The sequence below is a fragment of the Coturnix japonica genome, chromosome 1 (genome assembly GCF_054131305.1).
Source record: "Coturnix japonica strain WE chromosome 1, WE-NBRP24, whole genome shotgun sequence".
In the NCBI taxonomy this organism is placed as follows: Eukaryota; Metazoa; Chordata; class Aves; order Galliformes; family Phasianidae; genus Coturnix; species Coturnix japonica.
This window is the reverse complement of record NC_140663.1, coordinates 84,721,582-84,740,043: the sequence shown is the minus strand read 5'-3', so window position 1 is coordinate 84,740,043 and position 18,462 is coordinate 84,721,582. Positions and strand designations below refer to the sequence as shown.

General features: G+C 38.2%; 1 protein-coding gene and 1 long non-coding RNA gene across 5 annotated transcripts in view; one reads left to right on the top strand and one right to left on the bottom strand.

Moving 5' to 3' along the window:
- HTR1F (5-hydroxytryptamine receptor 1F) overlaps nt 1-18,462 on the top strand; it is a 109,037-nt gene that overhangs the window by 31,244 nt on the left and 59,331 nt on the right. The window lies entirely within an intron of this gene.
- Nucleotides 1,393-16,666, bottom strand: LOC107322197 (uncharacterized). The gene is made up of 4 exons (XR_001558848.3): nt 16,539-16,666; nt 16,172-16,347; nt 2,956-3,243; nt 1,393-2,397 (listed from the first exon to the last, which is right to left on the bottom strand). It is a non-coding gene; the product is annotated as an uncharacterized LOC107322197 (long non-coding RNA).

Below are 18,462 nucleotides of genomic sequence, written 5' to 3'. Positions count from 1 at the left end.
CAGGAAAGCTCCGTAGCCTGTTCACCAAGTTCCTTCTCAAGACATATCCAAACTAAATGTAGATTCTGTGTTTTATTTTAACATATATGCTTGGAAACATATTTCATCAAGAGACATATGTCTTCCAACACTACGATAACTACAGCAATTCACAGTAACTGAAAGAAAATTCCTAGAACAAAGAAAAAGGGGCACGGAAAGAACTAATTTCTAATGGTTTGTGATTCTCATAACTAGCTGCTGCTGAGCACAGCTCTCTTAGATCAGAGCTGTGAAGGTCTACACAATCCCAACAAAGAACCTCATATATTTGACTCCTGCAGTAGTGTTCAGTAAAAGTCCATCAAAATAATATAATAATACCTAGCATCTCCACTGCCAGGAAGGTTCCAAACTATATACTTAAATGCATTATAAAGAACTTGAATTGTTTTGTCCCCACACTCTCAGTAGGTTATGAAAAAAAAGAAAAGAAAAAAAAAAAAAACACCCAAAAAACACAAATGTATCAACTGGCTTGAGAAGGTGAAATTTTCCAACTAATATTGCTGATCCACTTTAAAGTATACCAGATATTTCTTTTATTAAGTTGTATCAATGCCACTGCTTGAGAGGCAAGATTTTCACACATGCCTTACTTACATATCTATGTCTGAGCAGATCATCCTATACTCTCTTTATAGCTAATGGAAAGAAAAGGACAGGACAGAATTCCTCTCACCAATCTTAGATGTTTGATTCTTCATTGCAAAATGCTGCACCCTAGGAGGACTACTAGATATAAATGGAAGGGGGAAAAGATAGAAAAGGATTATTATAGATTATTGGCATTGCATGCATTTGTATATAACAAAATTAATCTCTTTCCTGAAATTTCTCAGACCAGGCTGTTGAACTTAATATCACTACAAGTAGAAACTATTTCTTTAAATGGATGGATTAAATTGGTTTTAAAATCATGCTCCTATTAGTGTTATATATAACATGAAATTCCATGTTAAGTCTGCCACATAAGGAACAAATATACAGTAAAAATGTTCTCATTAGCAGGCTGAGCAGGCCCTGGACACTGAGCACAGTACAGAGATCATTACAGCTGATTCACAGAAGAGTTGTATATCATAAAAACTTTCTTAAAAGTCAAAGTGAAAAACTCATTCCAGGGAAAATGAGGGGGAAAAAACCAAACAAACACTAAACTGAGCAAAATGTCTGTAAATCTGAAAATCTTGTAATTGTTCAATATATTCTCTTCTGTATATAAAGAATGCTCACCCATGCTGCTTTATGTGATTTCCCTTTTTAGTTTCTAGACTATGACATTAATTAGCTGTGTCAGGATGCATGCTGAAAGAAAGATTATATCGCTACTTTTAAATAAGAGGCTTCTGATATCTGTTATTTGTTTAGTCTATCTCTTTGTTGCTTACCTTCCATGCTAACATGTAAATAGTCTATATTTACACTATTTCTTCCAAAAAAAATCCTACTAGAGATTTGACATACCAAACAATTCTTTTACAGCACATTTCAATGCAAACATTTCATTTCAGCACTTCAGATACCTTTTTGTATGCAATAAGTTATTCACTAGATGTCTGTGAGTTCGAATCCACAATGCATAGGTAAAATTGTTCTATTTTCAGATGAACTTTTCTTCACAAGGCTCTGTTTACCTAGTATCTTTAGTTGTCTACCTCCTCTTACCATCAGAGCATCTACATGTATATGTCCCAGGGGAAGCAACACTGTTGTTTAGTTGGCGCTATTTTTAATCAAAAGTCTTCACAAACATAGTCTTTAGAAATCACATGAGTAAGAGTGCAGAATATCATTATTGTCTTTCACCACAGAAATACTGAGAAAGTCTGATGTCATTAAGCTGCTGAAGGAGCAAAAAGTTACTATTAGAGCTCACAACTCTGCATGTTCCAATTCTGTTTGAGTCTCTTCTTTCCTTGCAAAGGTTCTGCTTGGGAGATTTAACTCAGATGTCATACAAACCCTTCTCTGAAGTAGATTTAAATTACATAGCTTGTGGGGTAGAATTGGGTTGCCTCAATTTTGCACATCTCTTGAAGGAGACATCATCAGCCTGCCCTTCCTCTCCACTGCCAGTCTTCTCAGCATCCCTTGCAATTTGTTACTCCTTGAGAGAGTAATGTCTTCTGTTTGGTCTCTGTGAGTTTATTGATGTAGACTTGTGGGAGGTTTGGACTGCAAATTTTTGTCAGTCTTGAAGGAATAGAATAATGACTTTCATTTCATTATAAATAATCTATTTTAAATACTATCTGGGAATAATTTCAAGCTTTTAAAATTAAATGACAGCTGCATCTTGTTTGTGATGTGCCGTTAGTAAGTCTAGCTCCTCTTTTCTCCCAAATGAAAGATTTCCTAAGAAAAAAGAAAAAAAAGAAATCAATATTCTAGTTACAGACAGTGTATCAGAGTAGTGTCCGAGCTATTTTATTACAAAACTATAATAAAACTGTGAGATCATACAGCAGCACAGCAGGTTGGGGTGATTCTTTTAGTAAGTATCTCATATTTTGGACTTATCTAGTCAGAATAAACACAATTGGTCAATTCATGTCTATGTGACAAGAATTCATTATCTAATTTTATACAGTTCTTATATTTTCAATTTTGCATTCATTTTATCTCTTATACATCTTACGTTACATCAGCTGAAACTGGAAGAATGGGTGGGGGGAGAACTTCATGCTTATCAGCCTTCCAGACAAAGCATCTGGGACAGTAAATTCACACTGTTTTAAAACTGAGTTCAATCACATTATGCTGAGATTTACATTCTTCAGGATTTCTGCAGACAGAAAACTAAGTCTGTTCTAGAGATCTTTAAATTGCTGGTGCAGTAGTATAGCCAGAAAAATTCACTTGCATGACTCACTGTATAAAACCTCAGCTTTGGAATTTCTTTTGGTTACTTACCAAGAGCAAGAGAGAAGTGTTTTTTTTCCTATGACAAGAAATGATGATATGACATTATATTGTTTGTTTTTTGAGCTTTCTTTTCTCCTTCCTCTAAATCCTTTGAGATGAAGCCTGAAGTGCTTTTCAGCACTTTGCTGTCCCAAAGTTAGCCTCATCTGTTGGCTGCAGCTAGAGATGAGCTGCAAGTAGCATGACCCAGTTTGCCTATCAGTATTCAGTTCCCAGGGTTAGGGTGACAGTTTTTCTTCATTTCCATCAAAATATGCCAAACAACTTCAGCCCAAACTGGAAAAAAAAAATAAAAAGAAAATAGATGAGCCAACATAGAAGCAGTCTTTGGCATGAGGCACACTGTTAGGACTTCTGAGCATTCTGCTCAACAAACCACCTAAGACTGCAACTACTCAGGGTAGAATACAGAAAACTCTTATTTGTCCATAGTGTCTGTTACATTATCACATATGCCCTATGCTTGTAACAGCATTATCTAGCATTTTTTTTCTTGGACTGTTTGCAAACATGCAAAGTAGATGCTTTGCAGACCTTCTGAATCAGACATCTGTGGTCCAATAGTCTGCACATACAGGAAGCTAATATAACCCTTCTAAGCCATTAATAGCAGTTCCAAAAATTTCATTCTGAAAAACAAGTAATTGTAGATGCAGAGCATATGTTTACACAAGTGCTCTGAAGTAGCAGTTAGATTTCTTCTCAAGTAGATAGTACTTACCCTAGATGGAAGCATTTTTCAGTCTCTGAAATAATTGGCAGCAGACCCCATAAGAGTTTATCTAAGAATTATGTAGATTGCTAAAACACAGTAAAATACCAAAACCAATTTCCTAATACTCTTCCAGCTAGCAGCCTAATTTTAACAACTTCCCCTTGACCAGCAGGAGTGGCCTGAAGAGTCGCCTCTTTCTACTTACGATAATGTATTCAAATAATTACAGTATATTGATAGCACAAAACATTTCTTCCTCCCTTCTGAAAGGCAGCACAATAACCTTACTTTCTCCACACTATTCATTCTGAAAAATTCCTTTTCCCTATACAGCTTCCAAAAACCACTTGGCTCTACCCAGTTCCCCAAACCAGCCAATTCCATCACCTGCCTCCACACATACCTCCAAGTTGATTCAAACTGGAGCTGGTATACGCTGCCATGCTCCTTAGCTAAGTCAACCACTCAGAGTAAGAGGAAATGCATTCAGTATACAATGTTACGACACTCTTAATCATTACGATTGGTTTTTAGTGAATAAAACATGCTACAAAATCATCAGGCAGTAATGTTGTTATCATTTGCTTCATCTATAGCAGCAAGGCAATATGACCTAACTACAACTCTTCTGTAGTTCTTCTACTGTAGATATCACAGTTGTAATTTTGAAGAGCCTCGGTGGTTTAAGCATACTGATGACAAAAGTAATATATGAATTATGAGTTCAGTGTTCTAGACAGCTTTAAAAATGAACTCATCCTTTGGTTATGTTTACTGAGGTCTAAGATCTCTGCTTTTAATTTTATGCAATCACCTTCCATGCAGGAAAAAAAAAAAAAAAAAAAAAAAGGAAACTTCTGGGGATGTATACAGAAGGGCTCCATCTCCAAACAGGACCAGACAAAAATGAAACCACCCTGCTGTACAAATGAGCAGTAAATCCTGCTTAAGGGAATGGTTAGTGTGCTGTCTGAAAGCAAAATGGAAAGAGAAGAAAAGAGAAGAAAAGAAAAGAGAAGAAAAGAAGAAAAGAAAAGAAAAGAGAAGAAAAAAGAAAAGAAAGGAAAAGAAAGGAAAAGAAAAGAAAAGAAAAGGAAAGGAAAGGAAAGGAAAGGAAAGGAAAGGAAAGGAAAGGAAAGGAAAGGAAAGGAAAGGAAAGGAAAGGAAAGGAAAGGAAAGGAAAGGAAAGGAAAGGAAAGGAAAGGAAAGGAAAGGAAAGGAAAGGAAAGGAAAGGAAAGGAAAGGAAAGGAAAGGAAAAGAAAAGAAAAGAAAAGAAAAGAAAAGAAAAGAAAAGAAAAGAAAAGAAAAGAAAAGAAAAGAAAAGAAAAGAAAAGAAAAGAAAAGAAAAGAAAAGAAAAGAAAAGAAAAAAGAAAAGATAGCAACACCACTTTCTCATTCATTTAATAATGGATTTTCATTGAAGTTTTTTATGTTGTGATCTTTTCTAGCCAATCATTACTTCTGAAATCATTTAAATCAAGTGGTAGAAGTTGCAGGTGTGGGAGTTACAGTTCCAGCTACCAAAGAAAACAAGTCATAAAAACAAATCCTAACAGAATAAAATGAACTACTTCATTATTTATATTAGGCTTAAGTACATTGCAGTTTCTTATAAATATCAGTTCCTGTAACAAAGGAAATTAGTTTTTCTCATAGATTAGTACCTGGGATTCTTTAGTCTGGAAAAGAAGAGGCTCATCACTCTCCACAACTGCCTGAAAGAAGGTTCTAGTGAGCTGGAGGCTGACCTCTTCTCCCACATAACTAGCAATAAAACAAGAGGAAATGGCTTCAGGCTGCATCAGGGAGCTTCAGGTTGGATATCAAGAAACATTTGTTCTCCAAAAAGCAGTCAGGCTCTGACCTAGGCTGCCCAGGGAGGTGGTGCAGTTTCCATCCATTGAGTTGTTCGAGAAATGGTCAGATGTTATACTAAGGGATATTGGTGGTAGGTGGATGGTTGATCATCTTGGAGGTCTTTTCCTTTCTTGGTGATTCCATGATTTCAGAGGCAATCACATGCCAATTAATATTAATTAAGATCATAAAAGATGGAAAGTCATCCAGGAAGCAGCTCTAGGGTGGGAAGTGGTGCAACATCATTTCCACAAAGCATCAGTCTGCTTAATGGGTTAAATCACTGTCATGTCTAACACCTTGAAACCAGCCAGCCACATAGGAAGATATCAGCCTCCATACACACAGTGTCTTGTAAACTGGCAAATAGGAAAGAAGTAACATAAAGGTTCATTCAAGGTGCCACAGTTTTTGTGTTCTGTTTTTTTGTCAGTGGAGCTGGAGATTAAACTTCCTTATGCTTTACACATAAGAGCAGCCTTCCTCCAAGGACAACTGATGTCTTTATAGAACGAGCTGTAGGTGTTTTCCTGCTGTCCAACAAGAGCAGACAGAGGTCTATGAGAACAACATTGTTAAAATATTTCTTTTTAATATTTTGTTGGGACTGATGCATCTTCACTGCCCACTTACACATCTCCAGACTGTGCTGTCACAAAGTGTGTTGTTGGTGCATTGTCATCAGGAAATAAATAAAACAAAAATGAAATTGGAAAATGAGAATTAAATATCTACAGATCATAAACTACAGTAACAATGGGGGAGGACAGGAAGCAGGATCTTTGTTAGGGGAATTAAAGTCACCAGCAGTCCTTGAGATAACACCCAGTAAGTAGCACCCAAGTGAAAAAAATACCACGAGGTACCAATGAATGTCACAGCATTCAGCCAAGGCAGTCAAAGCCCTCAGAAAGAGATGTTGCAGAATGTACTTAAGCACTCGCTGCCCTGACAGCAAGTCTAACCCTGCTGTGGACAGGAATGTAGGTCAGAAAGGGCAAGGTAAGGAGATAATGCATTCTCATATATACATATTTTAGAACAGAGTGGAAAGATGAATTTGTTTGTTTGGAGAACAGTGAGATTTTCAAGGAGGTTGAACAGCACATGCAGAAAAAAAGAAGGAAAGAAAGAAGGACGGAAAGCTAATTATGAAAAAAGAAAAAAGAAAATAAGGAAGGAGAAATAATAAGATTCTAGTGTCAAAACCACTTATTTGTTGGAAGAAGAACATGAGTTTCAAGACTGAACCGCACACTGGGTGAGAAAGCAGTGAGGAAGAGGGAGGAATACTAAGAACAAAAAGCAGCAGATAACGGAAAAAGTTTATGTGAGAACAAGCCTAAAAAGTTAGAGATACATATGTAATTATCCCTGCCATGTAGAGGTCTAGTGGAGAGTGCTCAGGAGAGGGGGAGATTAACCCAGGCAAAATCTGATGTCAAATAGATTCTGTCTATCATCCAAAAGTTACTGAAATTCCATTCTAAAGAAAGCATGCTTTTTACAGAGATAAATTCACATAATTTCTTCTCATTGGACCCTGGACCCTTCAAAGAAAGACAAGAGGGAACTATTAAAAGTCATGATAGAAGTAAACACTTGTATCATTAAAGGGCACTTCTTAAAACAGATGTTGCTATAGTTTTTGACTTGCTAAATACAAAGAATAGTGTGAAATGGAGTACGAAAGACTAGAGAGAAAGAGCTCTTCACTAAAAGGTTACTAAAAGCCTACTAGTTTAAACAGTGTAAAGCAACTTCAATATTATGTAGTCTGAGGCACTCAGCTGGGTGCCAGAATTGAGAGACCTGTTTTATTAAGCAGATATACATCAAGTCTATACCAGCGCCTGAAAAAATGTGAAGCACTTATTTATACTTTCATATTTTACAGTGATCACAGAAATACAGCATGCTGTGGTTTCTAGGTTTTAGGAAACAAATTTCTTCAATTTTGGAAGGACATCTAAAAGTCTTTCCTGCTGATAATCCAGTAACAAATGCTGAGCCTTATCCACAGCCATGTAGTTGCACTCATGAAGAAAAAGCCACACATACACTGGAGATCAAAAGTACTTAGAGACAGAGCCCTAGCTCCTTAGAGACAAACAAGCAGAAGAATAAATGCTCTGAGGTATGAAACAGCTGAAAGTACAATTACAGAAGGTACATAAAGCCAAAACCTGACAGACTTTGGTTTTGGCATTAACAAAGAGGTTAAACAATCAAAATAAATCATGTTAAGCACCTGTTCCTTCTGTTTCCTGCTGTTGCATCCAAATGTTATTTAAATTCTATTCTTTACTGAATTAGATTTCAAGTTTCAATATCATGTCAGAATCACAGTCAGTATCTTGCTTCTCCTGTCATTCAACCCAAAAGTGGCTCCGCTTTTATTGAGAGGTGGCTGCTCCTAGTGCTTCACTCCTACACTGGCATACAAACATATATGTAGCTCACTCCGAAAGTAATGCCTCCTGTTTATTTCCATGGATAATATAACAGGTACAAAGAACACAGGGACAGCACTTTATAAATTCTTTGCTACAAAACACTATTTTTCAATATAGTCACCACCATTAGCTATTTATTTTTACCAGTGATGAACAAGAGCTTGCATGCTGCACTCCTAAATATGTCCACCAGTGGTGGTGAAGTACTGTCCCTGTCACCACTGCTGAAATGCATCACTCACCACCTCACTGTGCTCACATGCACTGTCTGGTTTCCAGAAACATTCAGCAAACATAAAGAAATGTCATTGGGTGCCATTTATTCTGCATGGAGGAATTCAATGACACACCTCTGCTGCACTTCCCTGTCAAATGCTATTGTGGCAGACTGCCCCTCTGCTGCCATCTATCACACAGCAACATGTAGTGGACTACTGGTGAGAAGGTTCAGCCTCTACTGCCATACCAACAACTGCCTTTGATACTGCAAGCCAACAAAACAAAATTAAATGCTTTACTTTTGAAGCAACCCTAATGCGTACATACACATCTGTAGTAGTCCTTTATTATCTTCTTCATGATCTATACTAGATAAATTATTCCTTGACACTTCTGGATAATTATTCCTGTTCTGGTGAATTATGAGGCCCAAAATCCAGAGATTTGAAGACACGCAATAGAAAAGTATTTGTGCAAGCTGCTCAAAACAAAAGCCTCTCAAAACAAAATATAACAAAACAAAACAAAACCTGCTGTGTTTTGTCTTCTGCAAAAAAGCACTGGAGAAAAACAGGCTGTAGTGTTCAGAAGTTGTTAAAAAAAAAAAAAAAAAAAAGGCCAGGTTTTACAAGCAAATCTCAGAATATTTACTGTAAACAACACAGAAAGCTGTATCTCATACTGTGCTTCATTTTTGAGAGGACAGGCTTTGAGTTAGCTTGTACCTTGTACCCTGAAGATAGGAAGGAGGACAGGGATGAAAAGAGAATCTCTAGGAAACTGCATATGTCTTTCGTCTCTTCCCTCTCACTTTTCTCCCTCACCATTCCTTCTTCCACTTATTTTTTTCTCTCCCACTTTCACAAGCCTCCCTTGAAAGCCTTGATCTCACTGACAGCATGCAGCGTTCACCCCTACATGCATCTATCCTTCTCCCAATCTTTCTTGCATAGCTAGAGCTGGCTGTTCTGTTTTATCATCAGCCCAACCCTTAACCTACCGTGGAAGCCTCTCAGAAGGCAACAATAAGCATAGTTATTCAAAATCTATTGCTAAGCTATTTAACTGTAGTCCTTGCCTCAAGTGCAATCTCAGCGAGAGTGCAGTGACATGCAAAGGCACCCACATGCCAGTGGGTTTTGTCAGCCGAAATACTAAAAGCCCTGCAGCATCTGTTAATAAACCTTTGTCCTCAGAGCAGCATCCGTTACAACCAAGCACAAAGCTAGCACTATGCCTTGCATGGTCGTCTTCCAGATCTGGCTGCACCAGAGCCCTAGAAATCCTGTTTCAGTGCTACAGTAATACAGAGTCATGAATGTGCAGGAGGTCCCTGTCTTCTCTTATTTTCCATGCAACAGCCAAAGCAGCAACTCCCGCCTCATCTTACTCTCTGTCCCACCATCATCCTCCCCTCTGCTATGTCTCAGACAGACCTGACCTTCTTGAATACCTTCAGGGATGGTGACTCTACCATCTGTCTTCCTGGGCAGCCAGTGCTTTGCTGCTCTTCTGAGAAGTTATTTGTGTCACACAAACCTCCCCTGACGCAACTTTCCCACAGCGTAAAATCCTGCCTGACATCAGCCTTCATCGAACCACAGGTTCCTCTGATATTTAGGAGTAAGCTCAGTTCCTCAAGCTCTTCAGTTACAAACCACAAACCCAACATTAGTGCTAACAACAGCCTCAGAAATACAGATAGCAGTGCATGGCTAATTATATGCCATTGTCTCATCATCACCATTCTTCATCCAAACTCTTCTTGTCCTGCAGAATCAAGCAAGTAAACTCCTCTCTTCTACCCTTGCTCTTCTCATCTGTTGAAAATGAGCATAATCCTAACCAGAACATAACTGTATCAATATTACAGCAGTCTGCACTCATCCCAGTGCTTACCAAAATGAAGTGCTTCATCTGGAAAATAACTTGCTGGGTTTAACAGGAACAAAATCTTTTCCAACCTGCTGATCAGTGCCTTAATCTCAGTTCTAATGTTAACCATGGTGTTAGCAACACAATAACAACCATTGCATGCCCAGAAATTAATGATGATACTTAAGAATAGACAGGGCCTTGACTAACTCAACAATAACATTTTTCCTTCCTATCATTTCAGACAGCCATTGCAGAGCCAGCCCTAATCCTGGCTTTGTCTGGGGACTTCCTAGAAACTGTTAGTCACTTCAAATTGAACCGGGGCGGTGGAGGAGGATCGTCTACATGAGTAACAATATAAATCATGTCCACACATATTTAACAGTGTGCTACAAAAACCCACCTGCTCAGATCCTAAGCCTTCCAACTCTCTGTGTAGGAATCAGGGCTTTTTTCAAAATAACCACTCAGAATTAGCAGAGCACCTGCAGTATCGTATTGCTGAAAGCATATCTGTTTGTCACTCATCGTGTTCAGAATGACTTCATCTCCTATGTTGGCCCCTTCACATCACTGCCTTTCTGGTAGTCAGCAACAGGTTTGGCTTTGTTGTTCCTTATCTCCAAAACCTTATGCTTAGGGTCAGCCCTGACTGTTGTAGGATGGCATCAGTGTCCTGTACAGAAGTCAAATCAATGACTTCAATTGAAGTCAGGTTTGGTCACAGTTAATCTGAGGGCAGGCAGGAGCCCTCTCTTTTTGATGCAACCCACTCTGGTGAGGTAGCCCCAGAAGAATGAGCCCAGTAGGTCAGGGGAAGAGCTTGGCTCACCTCAGTCCTTCCTAGTCAAATACGAGACATCCAGGGCATGTTTCGGCTGGTCAGCTGTCTGTCATAGACTTCACAGGCAGATCAGATGCAGTCTGAGACGGAGATGACAGCACTGCTAAGAGGAGTCCCAGAGCAGTTCCGTTCTACAAAAGAAATCCCTTGGGGCTAGTGTCACACCTCCTCTGCATCACAGGAGGTGAGCCAAACTGACAGCAGATATCAGGTTATGCATTGCTAAAAACACACAACCAAGTGTCCAAGCTTCTTTGACAAATATTATGTTGGCTAATATAGGCATCAAACCACAGGGTCTGTCTTCAAATGCTAGGTTTGCTCCTGTTTAAACTTCCTTTCTTATTCTAGTTATATCCTGACACACAACACAGAAAAGGCAAAAAGCAATATTTTTCTCCTAACTAGTCAGACTTACAGAATCCTTTAGGCTGAAAAAGACCACTAAGATCACATAGTCCAACTGCTAGCTCATTCCTACCATGCCTGGTAATCATGTCCCTCGGTGCCACATCCTCATAATTCTTGAACACCTCCAGGGACTTGCAATCCTTCCTCAACTCTCCAGTCAGGACAATACAACTGTTGGTTAGACTATGGCTGTGGAACTTTTTGGCTTGCCTGGGCTGCACAGTATGAAGAGGGATTGTCTTTGGCCACATATATGAATCAAAAGTAATGCCTCCTATTTACTTCCATGGGAACTGCTACTGATACAGTAAGCACAGTAATAATATTCAATAGAGCAAATTCTCAGCTACAAAACATTTATCACATAGAGAAATTCAATGACACCCCTTTGCTTCAAACGCACTTCCACATCAGACACAATTCTGTCATAGTGCCTCTCTGCCACCATTTGTCACACAGCAACAATGTGTAATGGAATATTGGTGGAAAGCTTCAGCCTCTACTGCCATACCACCATCACCTGCCTCTGACACTGTGGACCAACGTAGTAAAATAGGCAGCATTACTTTCAGAGCAGCCCTCATGAGATATATAATATAGTTAATGTATATAAATAACAAAAATTATTTTAATAATTAATATTTTTAATTGAAGGGGGAAAAAAGAGGGCAACAAAAACTTTAGTGGGAATTTTGAACTTGTTTCTGTGAAACTAACATGTCAGTCTGGTTCAGTGGCAGCAGTTGCAATTCTTAGTGAGTTCTCAAGGTGTTTGTCAGATATTTTTTATTAAATTTCACTCTTCCTGTGCTTCATCCTTGAAAATGGATGAAGGGAGTCACTACCATGATGATGCGTCACAGCAGGATGGTTGCAGGATGTGCTGGGCCAAACCACAGTTGGCCTTCAGGTTTCAGACATTCCTGGGTTAGACCTTACTGCTTCTAGACTTAGTAAGCTTTTGGAATGGGATCATGGTACTATGTTAAGAGCTGGGGAAAAGGTTTTCCAGGAAGGGAAGTAAGCTTTGCTCATGATTGACAAGTAAGCAGTAGTGCCTTCAGAAGCCAGGCATGTAAGCCTGAGATTTAGAAGAGAAAAATAATAAGATAAAACATTTCTCTGCCTTTTCACTACATGACCAGATTTCTTAAAACTGTTTTTCTCTGTGGGAGTCTAAATATGAGGTGGTCTGCATATTGCTCTTTTCCCTCAGAGCTGTTATCTGAAAGTTTACAGCATCCAGTCTCAGCTTCAAATTCTTGAAATGCTTATAAACAGCAGTGGAAAATTTATGGTAGAGTGAGTGCAATAGAATGCTCATAAAAGTACAAAAGAAAATATTTTCTTACTCCCCAAAAATATGCTGAACCAGCACTTTCATATTAGGTAATCCTCTGTATGCACGCTGTGTACTTAAAATCAATTGTATTTCTTCCATTTCAAAATGTTTCAGTTTTGAAGACCAATTTTCCAGTTACCTGTACATTCCTATCATTTTTAGTATAAGGGAATGTTGATGACAATGAAATATGCTTTCCATGTGCTGGAATGGAGTTGAGAAACTTGTTTCAATTACAGCTGATTATGGTAGATTTTCCTGCCTTTATGCCCTCTACTGAAAACTGACGTATTATTCAGGCCTCTTGTCCTTTTTGCACCTGTTCTGCTCACATTATGTTTTAGTCATTAGTAATATTTGGTAGGAAATGCGATATCATGAACATGATATTTGTCTACTTTGAAGAATATTTACCACCTTGTGACAGCTGTTGTGGATTCTGACATTAATGTACTCAGTTCTTTTAAAAGGTTTGACCTAATGTTACTACTTACTTACAGTGCATAGCTTCTTTGAGATATATTTAAATATTGATAAATATCAGGTCCTAAAAGTTTCTAACCAGGTAAAAGTACTTCAACAGGTCTTGTAGTCTGATCAGCAGCTCCGGTCTCTCCACCCTTTCCTGACTGTTAGGTGTCTAGTTTCTCAGATGTGATATATATAGTAAATTGGTGAGATATATTTTGAAATTCTCAACTTTTCTATTATCTGTTCAAGTGGTAAGTCTAGCCTAATATGTTCAACTGCAAAAGCATCAGCCTGAACCTAGGAATTACAGTCTGGAGACACTGACTCATTATTTCACAATAGGCTACCTTTGGGGAGTTACTTTTTTTCTGTATTAAACAGCTCCAGCAGAAAAAGTCAGGGCATTAGGGGTTCTTTGGTTTTCTTTGAAGAAGCACACAAACACCAAACCAGAAACTCTCACCATACCAGCAAACCTGGACACTGCAGCATGAGTACCATCAGCTTCTGTGAGACTTCGCTGCCTGTGCAAAGGTCCACTGATGTGCACCCAGCTGCAGTGCCAGAGTGTTCATCTGAAAGTTTGGAGCTGACTGAGTAACAGTTCAGATACAGAGGACTCAGGAAACTTTCCAGCTATCCAGAGTTTAGATGTTTTTTCTCTGTATATTCATAACAGTGTGAATCATAAGGTAAAAATTTGCAGGTGTTCTACTGCAAGACATACGTGAAATTTAAGGACACTTCTTAGCAATTTAGCTTAGTTTGGGCAAAGATTTTCAGTTATCGTAGGCATTTTCCGTGCTTATTTGTTGATTTCCATTCCTTGCTAAGCCTATGTCTTCTAACAGAATGATGTAAATTTAGTATTCTTTATAGCAGAGAAAACTGTCACAACAAGCAATTATTGCTCTATCATTCTTTTTTATTATTATCATTATTATTTTTTATTTGTCAAGATAGGCTTAAGTATGCATAGGTCCTGTCACCTACTCCAAGAAGAGAACAATAAAATTTATGTAAAGACAGCTTGCTTTCTGGCTGATCTGTGTGCATTTACTTAAGAGGAGAAAAACTGGATGAGATGCGATTGGCTGTCCTTAGTGTTAAAAAGTTATGTGGTTTTTGATCCACAGTGAAAGAGAGCATAGGAAAAATTCAAATATTTCCACAGGGAATGGATAACAGATAGTGCAGCTATCTCAGTCGTCACAGGTGAGGGGTCCCACAGTTGCAAAGGAGAAATAATGCAGTTTTTACTCATAGCAAAAGGTTAGCAATTGTGAATTGTGTCCCATAGTCGGAGGCTAGAGGGACAATTGTTTCTGTCTGAGAATAACTAATAGCCGCAATGATCTGTGACTTAAACTGGAATATAGTAATTACCGTTCCAGGTCAGATCTGTGCTTTATTTCTAATCAAAAACAGGCAGAACGCTAAGCTGGCCACCCGCCGTTAGAGAATGATAAGGAAGTGGAGGGCATTTTCTATACTTAGCACTGGAAACGGCATGACTTATTTTTTGAGCTCTGATACACCATTTTTAAATTAAGCCACACTGTGAAGCTTAGGCACTTTTAATGGATAAAAAAACATGGTTTAGTAGAGGATTAGGGGAAAGACCTCAGAAAGCCTAGCCTTGAAAATATATTAATTCAGATAAAATCCAGACATCCTCACCTGTGTCTGTAGTCTATTTAATAAATTTTGCCTCCTAAATGTAAAAGAAACTTAGATATTTCTAATTCCACTCTGTTTTTACAGAGAAACAAATGCAATATGTGCAGCTTTAACATACAGAGTAAAAATAATCGAAGCATAATATTTTCAAAATTCCCTAACCAGCACCAAAAAAATAATTTCTTCATAAAAGATGTCTTACTTTATCCTTATATAATTATAGACCTCTCAACAATATTCTCAAATACATCATGAAGTATCCTTTGTGTAGAATGGTATAAAGTGATTTTCCACTGCATATAAAAAAGTTGAGCTTGAGTTTCAAGATCAACCAGGCTGCTGGCTAATTTTTAGAATTCTTTTTCCAAGTTTCAGTTTTTCCAAGCGCAATGTCTCGAACCCAGATCACAAAAAAAAAACCTGCTACTAATGCAAGCTGCAGGACATAAGGACTAAACACAGCCCTGTAGAAAATGACTTACTTGGGGGTACTGGTAGATGGCAACCTGGACATGAGACAGCAACGTGCCCTCCCAGCACAGAAAGCCAATTGTATTCTGTAGTTCTGCATTCAGATGTGGAGTCCTCAATACAGGAAAGATGTGGACCTGTTGGAGTGTTTCCAGAGGAGGGCCACAAAAAGGATTCAAGGGATGAAACCCCACTGCATAAGGACAGGCTGAGGGAGCCCTGAGAAGAGAAGGCTCCAGAGAAACCTGAGAGCAACCTTTCAGTATCTAAAGGGGGCTGTGAGAAAGATGGGGACAGACTTTTTAGCAGGGTCTGTGGTGACAGGTCAAGGGAAAATGGTTTCTAATTAATAGAAGGGAGGTTTAGACTGGACAGAAGGAAGAAGGTTTTTTTACAGAGAGTAGTGAGGTAAACTGGAACTGGTTGCCTAGAGAGGTGGTGGATGCTCTGTCCCTGAAGACATCCTTGATCAGGCTGGGTGGGGCTCTGAGCACTCTGATCAAGCTGCAGCTGTCTTTGTTCAATGCAGAGGAGTTGAGATAAATCTCCTGTAAGGGTCCTTTCCAACTCAAATGATCCTATGGCAAACTGTTGTAGCTTTTGGTATAGCTTCACTTTGTCGAAATGAAACATGATCTAGCAGAGTGGAAAGGACTGCACACCATCATTAAATAGATCTGTTTTTGACAGGAGAGATGACATCTCTGAAAATGGCATCTTTTAAGCTGTATCTATTGAGACCCTACAAACACCAGTCAATTTGGAAATCAGAATACAAGTTAAAAATTTTAAATTATCCATATTATATCTTACTTTTACAGCAGTACTTTCACTTGCAAATACCTAGTTTGCATTTACCTATATGAGTTGTGGTGATGGATCTTTCTGGTACATCCTTGCAGCTTTGAGGAAACTGGTGAAAAACTGCTTTGGCTGAAGGAGAGTTTCCACTGTCTGCAATCTGATCAAGTACTTCTCCCTATTCCTCCCTGGCAACAGCTTTCCCCATTTGCTCCAAAACCAACCCAGCATTGCTGAAAAACAGATCAAAGAATGATGGAAATATTCCATGTCTAGACTATCCGAAGCCATTTGTCTTCAAAAAATAATGTACCAAATAGCAATCCAAATCAGTAAAAGGTAATAAAAATGCTTCCCAAGACCTTTTATATTAGGTCTACAGGGTATTTATTTGTCTTCTCTAGAAGAAAAATGTAAACATTACCTTCAGCAGGCTCCTGCTATTTCCACTGCCATGTCTGCATCCACAAAGGAAATTTCCCCCAAAGGCTATTTAGACAGCAGCATCTGCACTGGGATGAGAGGAAGCACAAAAAAATCTGGCCAGGAGTCTGTAAACCACTGTGTTGTTCAGAACCTTGAACTTTGATAGCACAAGTGAATCAACGGAATATTAATCTGTCTCCCCAGAAGTTGCCAAGCCACTGATAAAGTTTGCAGCAAGATTTCCTTCAAGTATTTCTTTCTCACAGGAACTGCTCTGAGTAAAAGACTAAAACCTTCATTTTAGTAATGTCGCTCCCTTAGCAAGATACTGACGTCCATCATGGGTTCAGATGATCAAGAACCGAAATGTTACATAAACAACTATTTGATGCAACTGAAATTTTATTTTCCTTTAATTCTGAGAAACACAAGAATCTACTTCAACCTTTAATTCAAATCACAAGCTGCTTTCTAAATGACCCAGAAAAATATATACATTCTTTCCCTGAAAAGCCAAAATATGGCATAGGAAAAACATACAGAAAAGTGGAACCTTGGTTACAGCTCTGTTGATAGGTTAGACAAGGAGGTAGCTTGACTGTGTATTTCCTTGTCTTTATTAAAAAGGTAGAATTTTTAAAAAATATGTAGTTTTTCCTTGAAAATAAATTTCAAGCTCCTCTTCAGACTCAATCAGGATACAGTCCTTTCCATTTCCCTGATCTGTCAAGATTTGACAAATAAGTCCTGAAAATTGTAACAAACTTCTGTTTACAATTAGATGACCAATGTTTACCATTAGATGACTGTTTACCATTAAATTCCCCCTGGCTCAGTCTTGCCATCTTTTGAAACTGCTGAGTCACTTTTTTGTCTTTTTGCAAGACCTGAGGTAGGCTTCAGAAGAACATAATATTTTTTAAAGGAAATGAGGGGACAATAATTTCTGTCCTTTACTTACACAGTTTAGTGAATAGTGATCCATCCAGAGAACTGCAATATGACTTGGACTACCTGGTCTTACTCATTTTGTGTTACCCATTCGTCTTTAGCCCATCAAAGAATGTTAGGGCTAAAATAAAATGTCCTTTCAAGTAGTTCAAGGCCTCACAGGGGAGCTTTTAGGATCTTCATTGTATAATATTTATCTTTATGAGAGAAAGTTCTCTCAGTCATTAGTGCTTGGGACCCAAAATTGTTTACAATGTGTATCCATTACTTTGATTTGTGTTTTGCAATTGATTTGTCTTGAAACAAAACAAGGGGAAATGCAAGCTGACATTATTTTGTTCTATTGCTACTTATGTAATTCTTCAAGCATATTAGTTAAATTACTACAACCTGTTGTTGAAATTAAATAACAGTAATATTTGCAAGTGGTTTCCATCATCATGTGATGTGCTCTTGTGGCATCGTAGAAGATCAATGATGTCAGTACTCCAAAGTTTACCATCTAAAAGAAAAATTCAAAAAAAAAGAAAAAGTGGTGGAGGAGGAAAACATTCTTCTGCAACTGCAATCTGGAATTCTTTTTTTAAAATTCATAAATTATTCTTTTTTCTACCTGCTTTTGTGTGTGTGTGTGTTTTCATGAATCAGCTAAGTCTTTGTGGTTCTTACAGCAGAAATGGATCTTTGGGAATGAGGAGCACAAGTAAGAGAAAAATCAGTTACTCAACAAAAATTTTTCTCTTGCCATATTTCCGGAGCAGCAGAGGCAGAAGCAAAATGTCTGTGCAGTCTGACTAAAGACAGGTGGGGCAGTCTCATCTATCTGCTTCTCCTGACCATCTCTGCCTTAAATCCTCATCTGCAATTAATGATGACATGTTCTAATCCTCTTCATACAAGTTGTATGAAGATTGTAACTTCACATGGGAAATATCAGGGGAACAAAAACTCAAAAAATCCTTCTTTCTCAC